Source organism: Rhinopithecus roxellana, chromosome 6 (assembly GCF_007565055.1).
Source record: "Rhinopithecus roxellana isolate Shanxi Qingling chromosome 6, ASM756505v1, whole genome shotgun sequence".
Classification (NCBI taxonomy): domain Eukaryota; kingdom Metazoa; phylum Chordata; class Mammalia; order Primates; family Cercopithecidae; genus Rhinopithecus; species Rhinopithecus roxellana.
The window spans coordinates 128,394,387-128,409,963 of NC_044554.1; the positions used below are offsets into that span (position 1 = coordinate 128,394,387).

General features: G+C 36.5%; 2 protein-coding genes across 4 annotated transcripts in view; one reads left to right on the forward strand and one right to left on the reverse strand.

The window, feature by feature from the left end:
- The window catches only part of RPA3 (replication protein A3), a 79,551-nt gene that overhangs the window by 35,012 nt on the left and 28,962 nt on the right, over nucleotides 1-15,577 (reverse strand). Inside the window, exons 3-4 of the mRNA XM_010353069.1 lie at nucleotides 12,007-12,107; nucleotides 10,625-10,791 (exon numbers count right to left, since the gene is read on the reverse strand). The gene's annotated coding sequence lies outside the window, so the exon portion shown is untranslated. The remainder of the gene's footprint in view (nucleotides 1-10,624; nucleotides 10,792-12,006; nucleotides 12,108-15,577) is intronic.
- Nucleotides 1-15,577, forward strand: part of UMAD1 (UBAP1-MVB12-associated (UMA) domain containing 1) — a 244,907-nt gene that overhangs the window by 31,241 nt on the left and 198,089 nt on the right. The window lies entirely within an intron of this gene.

Sequence of the window (15,577 nt, forward strand, 5' to 3'; positions counted from 1 at the left end):
TTATAAACTTAATACCTGCAAATTTTAAAGATTTTAGTCTCTTTAAAAAATATTTCTTACAATCAGATACAGTATTCTTCACCAGGGGAATTCTGAAAAGTAAAATTTCCTCCATGTCATGTCACATTTCTTCCCCTGAGGAAAAGTTTTGCACAACATCTTTGTATGCTCTTCCCAGAAATTCTCTTTCCAAAGTATGGCGTGGGGTAGTCAAACCCAGTGTTTTCTTGTGGTTCTCATCCTCTTCCATGCTGGACCTCCTTCCACCAAATTCCTGCTCCTTCTCTAAGATGATTTGCATTAACTCATATGGTCTTCACTCCCTGGAACATTTCTCTGGGTCTCCCTTTCCAGGTACTGGTTTCCTACCTCTTACTTCTTTTCTCTTGGCCCTGTCAGACTGACTTCTGCTAGCATCAGCCAATGCTCTGTAGGCTTTGAGAAATAAGGAACGTTTCCCTTAGATTTAAGGGTAATCTCTGGGAGACCAGAATGGAGTTTTTCTCGTGGATAAACTTTAATATAGAATTTTCCATTGTTTCTACAGCCATGTTCTGGCAGGCCTGTTGTTTTTCAGAATCTGCCTTATATATCCAGGGACAGGGGCAGTAGCTGGGAGGTTGGTCAGAATTGTTTTCATCAGACCAGATCCCTTATACCTGAGGTAAAATAATGGGGCTTAGTCTTTGACTAGGGCTGATGATTTTTCTGGGTAGCCTTCTGACTGGGATAAGGTGGGGTGCAGTGGACTTGATTGCTAATCTGACCCTTCCTTCTTAGTGTGTCAGGAATTTATGCCTTGGCTTCCAAGTCAGAACTGACTCTATCAACCCCAATTTTAGTTCCTTGAAAGCTGCCAGTGTTACTTTTTTCACATTTCTTGAATTAGCCTCGCTGACAGAAAACTTCAGGGTTACATTAGGCCTCCTGTGAAGTTCTGTTTTTCAGGAGTTTCATAATAAATTCTTCTCTCAGAAATTTTTCCAAAAAACTCTTGTTTTCCATTCTGTTGTATATTCCTGATTTTAAAATACCTCTGGAGTCTTAACACATATACAGAGAACTCTGCTTTTTTCTGTTGTTTTTATTATATATGTATTACATTTTTTTTAAACATTATTTTTAAAGAAAATAGAGATAGGTCTTGCCATGTTGCCTAGGCTGGTCTTGAACTCCTGGCCTCAAGCAGTCTTCCTGCCTCAGCCTCCCAAAGTGTTGGGATTATAGGCATGAGCCACCACATCCAGCCTCTTTTCTGTTGTCTTTATGATTAGAAATTGACATTATTCTTTTTGTTATCAAATAGCCACTTAAAGGATGCAAGTTGGGTGTACTGGCATCTTTGAAAGCAAATACAAATTCCTAATGCTGGACCTTAAACTTTTTATTCATCTTTTTCATCCCTACTTCTCTGCCACTTTGTAGGATTTCTGAGACAAATTTTAACCACCGCTGCAGTGGCTCCTGGTGCTGCTAAGATCTCCTCCAATTTCTGGTAGCATGTAGTCCTGTTGAGACATTCCATTGCATGTCTTGTAGCTGCCTCAGTAGAAGCCCGGTTTCCAGGACCTTCTGCCTCAGGGTATTATCTACTATGGACCTCCTTTCCTTTTCCAGGAAAGATTAGTTTAAAAAGTAGTCTTTCTTTAACTGAGCCTCAGAAGGCACACAAACTTCCAAATTTCATATTTTAAGAAGGAATTTCCAGGACCTAATTACTCTAATATGCTCTCAGTACCAGCTGCCCCATCTGAGGGAGTTTTCCCAGGACCACCTTGGACTAGCATGACTGGTGTTGTACCCAGCACCATACGTCCAGCTGTTGGACATCCATGGTGAAGAATCACTTCCGTCATAGTTCCAGGATAGCAATTTAATTTGCAGTGCAGCTGCTGCTGCACCTCATTCAAATGACCCAAACAAGACAGGTCCCCCAGATGTTGGCTGATGCCTCTTTGCCCTTCATCTCCTCTGTCTGCTGACGCTTTTCTCTGTTTAGCCTCATTTCCCCCCAGGTGCAAAGCTCCACCCCTTAACCATTTTCATAAAAGTCCTCTGTACATAGTTTTCTGTGCATGTCATTACTCTCCTGAAGTTTTGATGGTATCAGTCAGCATCACCTCTCAGCTCTTACTTCCTCTGTCTTCTTTCTCTTTTCATCACTCATTCTCTTCTTCCACAGGAGCATCTCAGAGGCTCTACAGCTACTCCACAACTTACTTTCTACCTTTGGCAAGTTATTTACCCTTCCCAGTACCACTTAGCATATCTAGAAAATGAGCACAATATCAGTACCTACCCCACAAAGTTACTGAGGGGATTAAATGAGTTAATGTGTGTAAAATGCTTAGAACAACCCTGTGAGTGAGGTTAGTACTATTACATCACCATACACCGGCTAGGATTTCATGTTTCGCAGTTTCTCCAGCTAGTATGTAGCAAATCTGGAATTAGCCCAGGCAATCTGACTTCACAGCCTATCCTCTAAACCACTAAACTATCCTTCTTTTAGTTAAAAAAAGTGATATCATCAGTTTTAATTCTAAGACATTATCAACATCCTAACCTCTTTGTTTTTTAAAAAAATTGTATTCCCTACAATTGAAAAGAGAAAGTACTGTTTTTTATTTGTTTTAATAAAAGAAGGTTGGTTGTTGTATTACTGTTCATAAAGTTTGGCTTTTATTTTGGCTAACCCAAACTTTTTACTATCTAATAGTTTAAATATTTTGTAAATATTTAAAAATATTTCAGAAAACTCCTTGATGAAGTTGAAATCGGAAGATGGTGTATATGGTTTAATTAGTGAAAACATCCTTCAGTGGTGAATAACTTAACTGAATTGACAGATAAAGATCCTGACAGATTTATTAGGAATGTAGTTAATTGTCTTTAAAGTTATAGTTAATTATCTGGTAAACTCTTTTTTAAAAAATTGAAAAATTGGCCGGGCACGGTGGCTCAAGCCTGTAATCCCAGCACTTTGGGAGGCCGAGGCGGGCGGATCACAAGGTCAGGAGATCGAGACCATCCTGGCTAACACGGTGAAACCCCGTCTCTACTAAAAAAATACAAAAAACTAGCCGGGCGAGGTGGCGGGCGCCTGTAGTCCCAGCTACTCGGGAGGCTGAGGCAGGAGAATGGCGTAAACCCGGGAGGCGGAGTTTGCAGTGAGCTGAGATCTGGCCACTGCACTCCAGCCTGGGTGACAGAGCGAGACTCCTTCTCAAAAAAAAAAAAAAAAATTGAAAAATTGATTTGCTCTGCTAGGTTGCTCTTTTTATCATATAATCTATACTGATACACATAATATCTACTTTAGTCTCAGAGCATACTGTATAAAAATATTCTGGAAAAAGTCAAGTAGGTCACATGGTAAATAGAAAATTCTTTTAATGCTTTTATTAACATGGACACATACTTGCACGCATCTATTTTGTTTTACATTTTTTATTTTTAATCATTATGGGCACATAATAGTTGTATATATTTACAGGGTACATGTGGTGGTTTGACACAGGCATATAATGTGTAGTGATCAAATCAGGGTAATTGGGATATCCATCACTTCAAGCAATTATTTCTTTGTGTTAGCAACATTCCATTTCCACTCTTTTAGTTATTTAAAAATATACAATAAATTATTGTTAACTATAATCACCCTATTGTGCTACCAAATACTAGATCTTATTCCTTCTATCTAACTGTATTTTTGTACCCACTATCCATCCCCATTTTATTTCCCTCTTCCTGCTACCCTTCCTAACCTCTGGTAACCATCATTCTATTTTCTATCTCTATGAGTACAATTTAAAAAAAACTAAGCTCCCACATATGAGTGAGAACATGTGAAATTATCTTTTTGTGCCTTGTTTATTTCACTTAACATGATCTCCTCTAGTACCATCTATGTTGTTGCAAAGGATAGGATTTAATTCTTTTCTTTATGGCTAAATAGTATTCCATTGTGTATATGTACCACATTTTCTTTATCCATTCATCTGTTGATAGGGACACTTAGGTTGATTCTAAAACTTGGCTATTGTGAATAGTACTGCAATAAACATGGGAATGTAGACATCTCTTTGATATGCTGATTTCTTCTTTTGGGTATGTACCCAGCAATAGAATTGCTGGGTCATATAGTAGTTCTGTTTTTAGTTCTTTGAGGAATCTCCATACCGTTCTTCATAGTGGCTGTACTAATTTACATTCCTGCCACCAGGGTATGCAGTCCCTTTTCTACACATCATTGCCAGCGTTTGTTATTGCTTATCTTTTGGATAAAAGTCATTTGAACTGGGTTGAGATATCTCATTTTGATTTTGATTTGCATTTCTCTGATGATCAATAATATTGAACTTTTTTTCATATACCTATTGGTCATTTTATATGACTTGAGAAGTATCTATTCAGATATATATAAATATATATTTATATATTATTTAATAGATATTTAATTTTATATAATAAATATTTATATATTTAATTAATAAATATATATATTTAGTTTATTAATAAATATATATGTATATATTTTTAAGAGACAGTATCTCACTATGTTACCCAGGCTACTTCCAAACTCTTAGGTTCAAGCCATCTTCCTGGCTTAGCCTCCCAAAGTGCTGGGAATACAGGCGTGAGCTGCTATGCCTGGCCTGCCCATTTTAAAATTGGATTATTTTATTTTTTCCTATTGAGTTGTTTGAGTTCTTTATATATACTGATTATTAATCCATTGTCAGATGAGTAGTTTGCAAATATTTTCTGCCATTTTATGGGTTGTCTCTTCACTGTTGATTGTTTCCTTTGTTGTGCAGAAGCCTTTGTAATCCCATTTGTCCATTTTTGATTTGGTTGCCTGTGCTTGTGGGGTACTACTCAAGAAATCTTTGTTCAGATTACTGTCCTGTAGCGTTTGCCCAATGCTTTCTTCTAGTAGTTTCGTGTCTTAGATTTAAGTATTTTATCCATTTTGATTTGATTTTTGTGTGTGGCAAGAGATAGGGGTCTAGTTTCATTCTTCTGCATATAGATATCCAGTTTTCCCAGCACCACTGATTCAAGAGACTTCCTTTTTCCAGTGTATGTCCTTGGGACCTTTGCTGAAAATGAGTTCATTGTAAATGTGTGAATTTATTCCTGGGTTCTGTATTTGGTTCCATCGGTCCATGTGTCTGTTTTTATGGTGGTACTGTACTATTTTAGTTACTATAGCTTTTTAGTATAATTTGAAGTCAGGTAGTGTGATTCCTCCAGTTTTGTTGTTTTTGCTCAGAACGGTTTTGACTTTTCTGGGTCTTTTGTGGTTCTGTATAAATGTTAGGATTGTTTTTTCCATTTCTGTGAAGAGTATCCTTGGTATTTAGATAGTGATTGCATTGAATCTGTAGATTGTTTTGGGTAGTATGGACATTTTAGCAATACCGATTCTTCCAATCCATAAATATGGAATATCTTTCCATTTTGTGTGTGTGTGTGTGTTCTCTTCGGTTTTTTCATCAGTATTTTATAATTTTTATTTTAGAGATCTTTCACTTTGGTTAAATTTATTCCTAAGTATTTTATTTTACTGGTAGCTTTATAAATAGGATTACTTTCTTGGTTTCTTTTTCAAATTGTTTGCTGTTGGCATATAAAAATGCTGTTGATTTTTGTATGTTGATTTTGTATCCTGTAACCTTACTGAATTTATTTATTAGTTCTGATAGTTTTTTAGTTGCATACACATATGTTGTGGTCAGCATATATCCACATAACTTTTTTTGTGGCATCGTGTGCAATAGGTACATTACAGAAAAATAAATATATTTTGTTGGTTTGTGTGTTTGTTGATGTCTAAATGATACAACTAAGCAAAGACTTATAAACATGATTATATTTGTAGCAACAACTTTTTATCAATATGGACGCTACAGAATTTGTTAGATTATCTACTTATGTGGCCCTTATAACCCATTTCTAGAAAGGTCAGAGCAAATTATGTTGTTTAAGCTATAAATTATCTATTTTTTTCCACTTGAGAATACCTTTTCCCCTAGGCAAGCATTTCTGCTTAACACAAATAGGTTTTAGGTCACAATTATTAGATGCCATTGCAGAGTTGATGGAATCAGCACATCATGACTTGAAATTCAGGTCTGGACAGAGTCTAGACACTTGTTTTGGTAATAGGAATATCTGGGCTGTTCGTATACAGTTAGCTCACATTTGGACAGAAAACCTTTCTCCCCATTAAGATTTCCAAAGCTTTTAGCCTTTGTAAAATGTCGAGTGTGCTGAATAAGGGAAAAAAATTCTTGTAGAAAAACATCCTTTCCCTTGTAACCAGTTCCTATTCACGTAAGAAGGTAATAGCTATTCCTTCATTCAGTAATGAAGTTGAAGTAATCCCCCAGGGTACTCATTTTACACAAAAACAAATTGCAGTTTTCGTTTGCATCACTGGGTGGCGATTTTTCATAGCCTTATACTAGTGTTTAAAAATCCGGCAAGCATGGCACTATTTGTAATTACCAGGGTTTTCTTGTTATGATATGTTTAATTGTACTTTTAAGATGTTATCTTTAAATTGATTACAAATTTACTAGTGTAGTAGCAAGCTCATAGTTACTTTAAGTTAGGAAAAGGGGTATTGCATAAATGTTAGGATATAATTGCTTCCAAAACTAAGACAAAATCATGAATTAGCTTATTATGTTATAGCAAAAAGAAGCAAAAATAACAACAAAAAATAATAGGATATAAATGAAAAGGAACAATTTAGATATTGTTGTTGGTTCACTAATATTGTTGACCAAATATTGAATATAACTTTGAAACAGGCAGAATGAAATTGGGCAAACACTGTTGTAGAGATTAAAGGAATTGGGTTACAGTACAACTGAAATGCATCATGGTTTTCAGAATATGCAGGTGCTTCTTAAAGTAGGGCATAAGAACTTCTAGTTTCCATTAAGCTAATTATTTTGTAACACTCGCTGAATGTAGAATCAGAATTTAATAATTCACAGCAGCTTAGATTTCACCTTTTAGAATACTTAAAAGATATTTATGTAATTTAGTCTCACCTTCTGTTCTCCAGTCTAAATGATCAATCAGATTTTGAAAAGAAGTGAGTTATTTTTAAGATTATCTCCTCCTGAATTCCTCATTCTGGGAATCAAACCACATGTACATACTTCAGTTAAACTATCACATTTTTATATAGAACTTTTAAAGGTAGTCTCTTCATCGCTGTGTTGTTTCCTTTATTTAAAAGTCAAAATTTAGCTGTGTACATAAAAATTTCCATTCTAAGGAATGAGGGACAGTAAGTCACTTTGATTCTGTCTAGGGTCGAAGGCTTTAATTAAAACAGTGACAAAAACTAAACCGGTTTTCAACATGTGCTTCCTATTTTTATTCCCTGTTCTTATAAAAATGTATACCAGATCTTTAAAAAATTAGAGTGTTCATGGATTAAAAAGCAACTTACCCTATCACTGTCTCCTTACCCATGTATTGGGATATCCAGAAAAACTCAATTTACATTTAATTTACTTAGGAATTTTTGTGTTTTTACTTTTGACCTTTAAATTGTAAAGCAAGTATGCCAGGATGTTTCAACTAACTTCATTAAATAGATGCTTGTTTTTCTATTAAGAAATGTGGCGTTCTGTGTCTAATGGATAGAATTAACAGTATTTTCATTCACTGTTACCTGATTCTGGTTTACCTGTTAATCTAGCAGTGTTTCAGTTTCAGTTTTACGGAGGTGAAAAAGTTAGGTTAGGCCGTCCCCGTGTGGGGTGCACCACCCTTCCTTAACTCGTTGAATGTACAGTGAAAGGCAATTGCATGAAGGAAGAGCAGAGGTGCCAGCTCTACTGAGAGGCAGAACTGAGCCTTCTGTTTGGCATGATTAATTGTGGGAAAGTCATTCATTTTTTTCTGGGGCTCGGTGAACTTAGTTGACTCAAATGTAAATTAGGGTTAGAGAGATAGATATCTCTCTAACTCTGTGATTCTAACCCTCCTGTGCATTAGGGGATACTTAGAGAAAAATACTGGTGCTGGGACCCATTGCTAGATTCTGATTAAACGGTCCTGGGATTAGCCCCAGGTATTGATATTCCCCCCCCCCCACAGTTCTCCAGATGATTCTAGAATTCATGTAAGGCTGAGAAGCACTACAGTTCACTCTCTCTAATAATTGTACATAATCAAATAATATGTTAAGATACTTTTAAAAAGACTTCATAAAACAAAGTTACAGTTTCTTTTTTAGTTGAGCCATAAACAAACAAAAAGCAAATAAAACCACAGAATTTCTGGGTAATTACATTTCCTTTAAGATATTAAATCATTAAATAGAAAGAGAGCAGAAAGCTTCATACATAATCCTATGAAATGAAATTTGTTTTCTTTTCTTTTTTTTTTTTTTAAGACGGAGTTTTTGTTCTTGTTGCCCAGGCTGGAGTGCAATGGCGCTGTCTCTGCTCACTGCAACCTCTGCTTCCTGGGTTCAAGTGATTCTCCTGCCTCAGCCTCCCAAGTAGCTGGGATTACAGGCACGTGCCACCACGCCTGGCTAATTTTTGTGTTTTGTGTAGAGATGGGGTTTCACCATGTTGGCCAGGCCCGTCTCAAGCTCCTGACCTCAGGTGATCTGCCTGCCTTGGCCTCCCAAAGTGCTGGGATTATAGGCATGAGCCACTGCTTCCAGCCGAAATTTATTTTCTATGAGTAATATACAGTTTTCCCTTGGTATCTGTGGGAAATTGGTTCAGGACCCCCTCTCATAACAAAATCCATGGACGCTCAAGCCTCTGATATAAAAGAGCATAGTTTTTGCAAATGACCAACATACATCCTCCCATGTACTTTAAATCATCCCTAGATTACTTAAAACACCTAATACAATGTAAATGCTATGTAAACAGTTGTTTTACTGTATTGTTTGAGGAATAGTGACAAGAAAAGAAGCCTGTACATGTTTAGTACAGATGCAATTTTTTTTTTTTTTTTTTTTTTTTTTTGAGACAGTGTCTCACTCCGTCACCCAGGCTGGAGTGCAGTGGCACGATCTTGGCTCACTGCAACCTCTGCCTCCCACCTTCAAGCGATTCTCATGCCTCAGACTCCCAAGTAGCTGGGATTACAGGCGTGTGCCACCATTCCCGGCTAATTTTTTTTTTTTTTTTTTGTATTTTTAGTAGAGATGGGGTTTCACCATGTTGGCCAGGCTGGTCATGGACTCCTCGCCTCAAGTGATCCACCCTGCTCAGCCTCCCAAAGTATTGGGAATACTGGCCTGAGCCACTGCGCTTGGCAACCACAACCAATTTTTTTTTTCATGAATATTTTTGATCTACTGTTGGTTGAATCCACCCATGAGGAACTCATGGATACAGAGGGCTGACCGTTTTTGAAACCTTAGATGTTTTTTGAAAAATCAGTGGAACAACTGGGAAGCATTTTATTAAATTAATTATACAATGTGAATTCCAGGTGATCTATGACTCTGTCTTTAGCCATAGTACAACTATGAATTTATGTGAAAGTATTTGACAGTTTAACACCTGTAAACTTTTCAAGCCAACATCTGAGGTACTTTTTAAAAATCAGACTAAAGCATTCAAGCAGCCATATTTTAATACAGCTATTTGGGGGAAGTTGACTGTTTTACTGTGGTACTATTTCCTTGAAGGGTGCTTATTCCATACAATATCTGTAGGGAAAACATTGTAAGTATGCACACCATATTATGTAAATGGAATTTCTCCTACTGTTTCCTTACAGGCTTTACTAATGCTATAACTTCACATCTTGTCAGATTTAACTAAAAAATTATGATGAGTGGCTTTCATATTTACTTAAAGTTTATTATTTCATTATATTGAGATATAAATAATGAGGATGAGACTCTAAGTAAAATGTACAGTATGAATATTCTACCTTGTATGAATAATTCATATAGGGTTGGAAGACCTGAGTGTCTTTCTGGTAATCTTACTACTACAATATTCTTTTATACTTAAGTAATTATCATATTGAACATCTGTTTTTTTATTCATTGTGTGCAACCAATGCATATTATGAAGAGAAGAATTATTATTGGGCTTACACATTAATCTTTTTTTTTTGTGACGGAGTCTTGCTCTGTCTCCAGGCTGGAGTGCAGTGGCGCCATCTCAGCTCACTGCAACCTCCGCCTCCCGGGTTCAAGCAATTCTCCTGCTTCAGCCTTCCGAGCAGCTGGGACTACAGGTTCCCGCCACCATGCCCAGCTAAGTTTTGTATTTTTTGTAGACACAGGGTTTCACCATGTTGACCAGGATGGTCTCCATATCCTGACCTCATGATCCGCCTGCCTCAGGCTCCCAAAGTGCTGGGATTACAGGTGTAAGCCACCATGCCCGGCCATATGAATCTTTATAAATGTGAATTTCTAAAAAATTTAAGTGTTGGCCCACTTGGTTTCTCAAGTTGCCTACCTGACCCTCTTTCAAGTTGTACTTTTCTTCTTTTCTTTCCTTTCCTGACTGTTCTAAAGCTTTTTAATAAACTTTCACTCCTGCTCTGAAAAAAAAAATTAAATGTTTTCTTCTTTCATTATATCCTGATAGAATTACGGTCTTACCTTGAAGAACAGTATCTCATAAAATAAGTAAGAAGAATGTGGTAAATTAGTGTGATATCTTTTTTTGATTGTAGTAATTGGTAAGTGAACATTCTTGAGCACTTTCTCTGTCCCAGGTGCTCTGCTGCTTGGTAGGGATGCTCCAGATTCCTGGTCCTCACCCACACCTAGTGAAGCAGAATCTTCGGAGCTATAGCCAGAGAATCAGCATTTTAAACAAGCAATGCATTTAGTATAGCTACTTGGGAGGAGTTGACTGTTTTACTCTACGGTATTATGTATACTGATGTTTGAGAATTGCTGGAATAATTATTTTTATATGGTATTGGTAGAGAAGCAAAACCATTCTAGGTGATGGGGCAGATTGTGTAAAGTTATATAGCTTCAGAAGAATCTGATACATAGGCAGGGCCAGTATTCTTGGCTGAATAGAGAGGGTGTATCAGGGCCACTATTGGGAAATGTGTCCAGAAACATGGTTTATGGGCCTTGTGTGGTCTTCTCAAATGTTCGAATGTTATCCCATTGGCAGTAAGGAACTGTCAGACCATTTTAAAGCAGTAAAGTTATGTGTTTTGTTTTTTTATATTTTTTATCAGAAATTTATTGACAGTTTTTTAAAAATGGAGGTAATTTTTATAGTTTCATCAAGATTGGGAATTCTCTTTTAATGAAAAAACTAATTGCAGCATCATGTCCTGAATGCATCACAGAGAAAGCATGCACATATACTCATACCAGGTTGACAGAGTAAGTCAGAGAAACAACAACAACAACAAATTAATAAACTTTCCAGAACCATCATGCTGCAAGTTATTTTTCTCAACACCTGAGAATTTAACCTTTTAAATCTTCTTTAGCTTCATTGTGATATGGGGCAGACACCACTAGTCCCTCAATATCTGTTTCCCCCTTTATCTTGCCATGTTAGGTGTGAAGATTATGATGAAGTCTCTGGCCAATGGAATGTAAGAAGAAATGTTGTGTTGCAGATTCTAGGGAATCTTTTAAAAACACACTGCTGTGTACCTTCCTTACTCCCCTCCCCTGCCCCCACTTCCCTTATCCTGGAATGTGGATATGATGATTATGTAGAATTCTAGCCACCATCTAAGATCATGAGAACTAGGGTACGTTGTGAGGATAGCTGAAGAGTGAAGTCAAAGAGTTGTGAAGTTGCCATACCAGTCCTTTGAACTTTCCTTTGAACTTCCTTTATGTGAGACACAAAGTTCTGTTCTGTTTGAGCAACTATTTTATTATGTCATTTGCAGATGAACCAAACCCTAAGTAATACAGGTACTGAACTGGAAATAATAGTATTTGGATTCTATTTAAGTTCTGTCATTTACTTGCTGTGTGATTTTGAGCAGGCTACTTACCATTTCAGCCTCTTTTTCCTTTTGTGTGAAATGTTAATGATATCATGGTGTCTTCATTACATTGTTGGAGGAGATGAAGCAAAAGGAAACTGTACACAGATCTGCACTGACAAAAGGGAGTACAAAGAAGTTTTAATTCTCTTGCTGACCCTGAGCAGTTCAGTGAAATGCTTGGGAGAATGATTCTGAGGTAGCATTTAGTTTAGCTGGAAAGAATTTGGGGATCACTAATGATGTATGTTGTAGGCAAAGGAATGGTGTGCACCCTGCCAGTGCCACATACAGGCCTTCCCTCATCTCAAACTGGAAGGCCGATCTATGCTTATATGATCAGTCCACCAGAAAGTCTATTCACACCCACTAAAAGCTGAAGTGTTTAAAGTATGCATTAACTAGCAGAACATTATTAAGGAGAATTGCTGCCAAACTCTGGTTATCAGTTAAATTTGAAAAGGATTCACTTCCTACAACTGGTATTTCCATAAAAAATGATATATACTTTTATGACTATACATACACACATATTTTTAATAAGTATTAAATACATGATATTCAAGGTTTACACTGTAGTGTTACTGACTTAAAGGAGTAATTGCTCTGAAAATTTTAAGCATTCTAAGTCAAAAAACTAAGCTGTAAACTTATGGAATGACTTATTTTTATTTCTGGCATCCATCATTTCCTGATGCATCAGCTGAAAATATGCTTGGCAGCACCAAAGGAAAACTGTAACTCCAAAGATAGTTTGTTGATGGATGGCTTGAAGAAGTTGATAACTGAGATAAGCAACCATTGTCCCTGTTGCTGTTGCTATTTTAGGGCTTCTTTACCCGTGATGAGTTTGGAGGGCTGCATGGAGTGGTCTGGAAACTTCTGACACTACATGTAAAATTTTAGGTTTGTATTTTTGGGGGGAGAACATTCCCTGCATTACATCAGATTCTCAAAGATCTGTAACCCCCAAAATATTAAGAATTACTTTTTTCGATGTTGCATTGGTTTACTAGCTACTTGGGCTGTGATATCTTAGGATATTTTTATCTTAATGGTAAAGGTAGGAGAGTTGTTGTCAGGTGGGACATATCTCATCGGGTACTTTTACTAGTTTGGCTTCAGAAACTAGAATGACTGAACAACTACATAAAAATTAGAGAATGAAAATAGGCAAATGATAATGGAGAGGTACAGATCCTAAACTGTGATTGGAGAACCTTTTTACTTGTTATCTTAAAAAGGAAAACTTACTTATAATTAGTAGTGATTATTTGCTCATGGTTTGCCTTTTCACTGATTATTCTAATCCAAGGTGTTTTTCCGCTCCCTTGCCCTCAGCCCAGTGTTTCCTTGTGCAGAGTGCCCAGCCTGTTTCATTTTGTCTGTGTCCTGTTCAGTGTAAAGAGCTCAGAAGAAATCTGTCTCAAGGCTTTCTCAGTTATCTAGAAGATAGCTCTCTTTTTGATCTCATGTTCTGAATCTTCTATCATTTATTTGCTTCTTAATCACATGGTATTTTGTAGCAGCTCCTATATTATCGTTTTGTAATGTTATTTACGCCCTTATTTTTGTATGTCTTGCCAATTGTGTTGTAACCTCCTAAAGGACATCGAACCCGCTGCGTATTTTACAAAACTGTGAGCACATGACTTTCAAAATCTGATCCTCAGTCCATAGATTGTTAACAGGTTTTGTAATGACTTGTAAATCATTTAATATTTGGTTAGAAAGCTTGGTAATATCTTCTATTAAGGTATTTTCTCCAATGAAAATAACTCTTTAACTTATCTATTTCTTGGATTTAAATTATGCTTATTTTATTTAGTTATATAAATGCAAATTAGTAAACATTCAGAGTAAGCCTGCCTTACTCTGGGGAGGAGGGGCTTCCTTTACTTCCCTACCTCTGCTCGACCGTGCATTTTAGGAGAGCCAACCTTATTCCGAGCCCCAGAAAGTCAGTGCTCATTTGCCTAAGCCAGTCATGATGGTCTAATTCACCTTGCCGGTGATTGGCTTAGGAATGGGCACCCATCACATTTCTGACCGGACATGAAGGAAGATCAACCAAGGGACTCATGGACAGATACAGACAGAAGACCCAGCCACCTCTTCCCGTGGCAGTTATTTGATCTGGGTGAAATGCCCGATGATGTTTTATCTATTATTGCCGTCTTTGCTTAGGAGAGCTAGCTTGAGACAGAGGTAACACATTGAAATGGCAGAGTAAAATGAGGAAGCAACCATGATGACATTGTTGAACTGACGGATTAACTAACTTGGGAGCTGTTTACCTCTGGACTTTTTAGGTCAGATAATAAATTCCCCCATTAAAGTTTAAGCCACCTTTAGCTAGGTTTATGTGACTTGCAGCTGAAAATGTCTGCAGTGATGTTTGACAGATGTGCTTGTCATGCTATCTCCTTGGATAGTCTTTTCTTGGTAGAGCCCCTGTTAGTTTTTCATGCCCAAACTTCATGGAAATGTATTTATATGTATATCTCAGTAAAGCTCTTCAGTCTGTGTCTATATAGAAAACATTTATATTTATGTCTTTGTAAACTCAGAACGATTGGAAATAGTCTGGAGTTCAATTTTAAATGAAATTAATAGATTGTCAGAATCATAAGGAAACGTTTTGAATGGTATACCCACTGTCATCAGAAATGTTGTGCATTTTGGATATTGCTGGGACCAAGGGAGACCCTATTACTGCTACAGAGCAGCTAGTGATTCCCCACCATACTAATTGGTGGTCAGGAAACAAGTTTAACATGCTCACATAAGAGTTTGCTACTTATATGTAGGTGTTTCTACTGTGTTTTAGTTATGTTTTAAGAAATTGGTTGAGGGTTTTAGATGATGTATTCCACATTGTAATTTTTCCCATCTAAAGTGATGGGAGATAGGCTTGCCATTATATTTTCCCACCCATTTCATTTTCAGGAACGTATTACTGATATTAGGCAGGGATTCCTTTACTAATCTGGACCAGCTATGTTATTAAGTCAGCAATTCTGCTAATGATAATATAGTTTTTAACTAGCAACTCACCTGTATCCCTCACATATTTTAAGTGTTACATATTTGGAAATGTATTTCCAAAATGCTGAAGGCAATAAATGAAACCATAATTCTTTTTTAAGCATGGAAGTTCAGGAGAAAAATTGAAGTGTATATGTTTCCTTTTACCATCCCAAATTTCTAGTTCCAAAATCACTTTATAAAGTTTAAAGCCAAGTATATATTATGTTTTTTACTGGAATTGAACATTAATCATGCCCAATATATCAGATGTTAAAGAAGAGTTTTAAAGGTGATGAAAAATATTGTATTAATCTTATTTTTAAATGTTTACTTTTTATTATAAATTGAGCAGCAGTTTTTTAATATTTTGCAATTATAAGGTGGGGTGATGCAGCACATGAGTTTTAAAGCTAAAAGGACATCTTAGGGATAATTCTAAACAGCCACATATGTAAATATTTCTGTTTGATAGTTATATATTCAGAATACTTTAATATATGTAAACTCTTTTGTTTTTGCTAAGGAGATAAAGGAAGGTAAATATAGTATT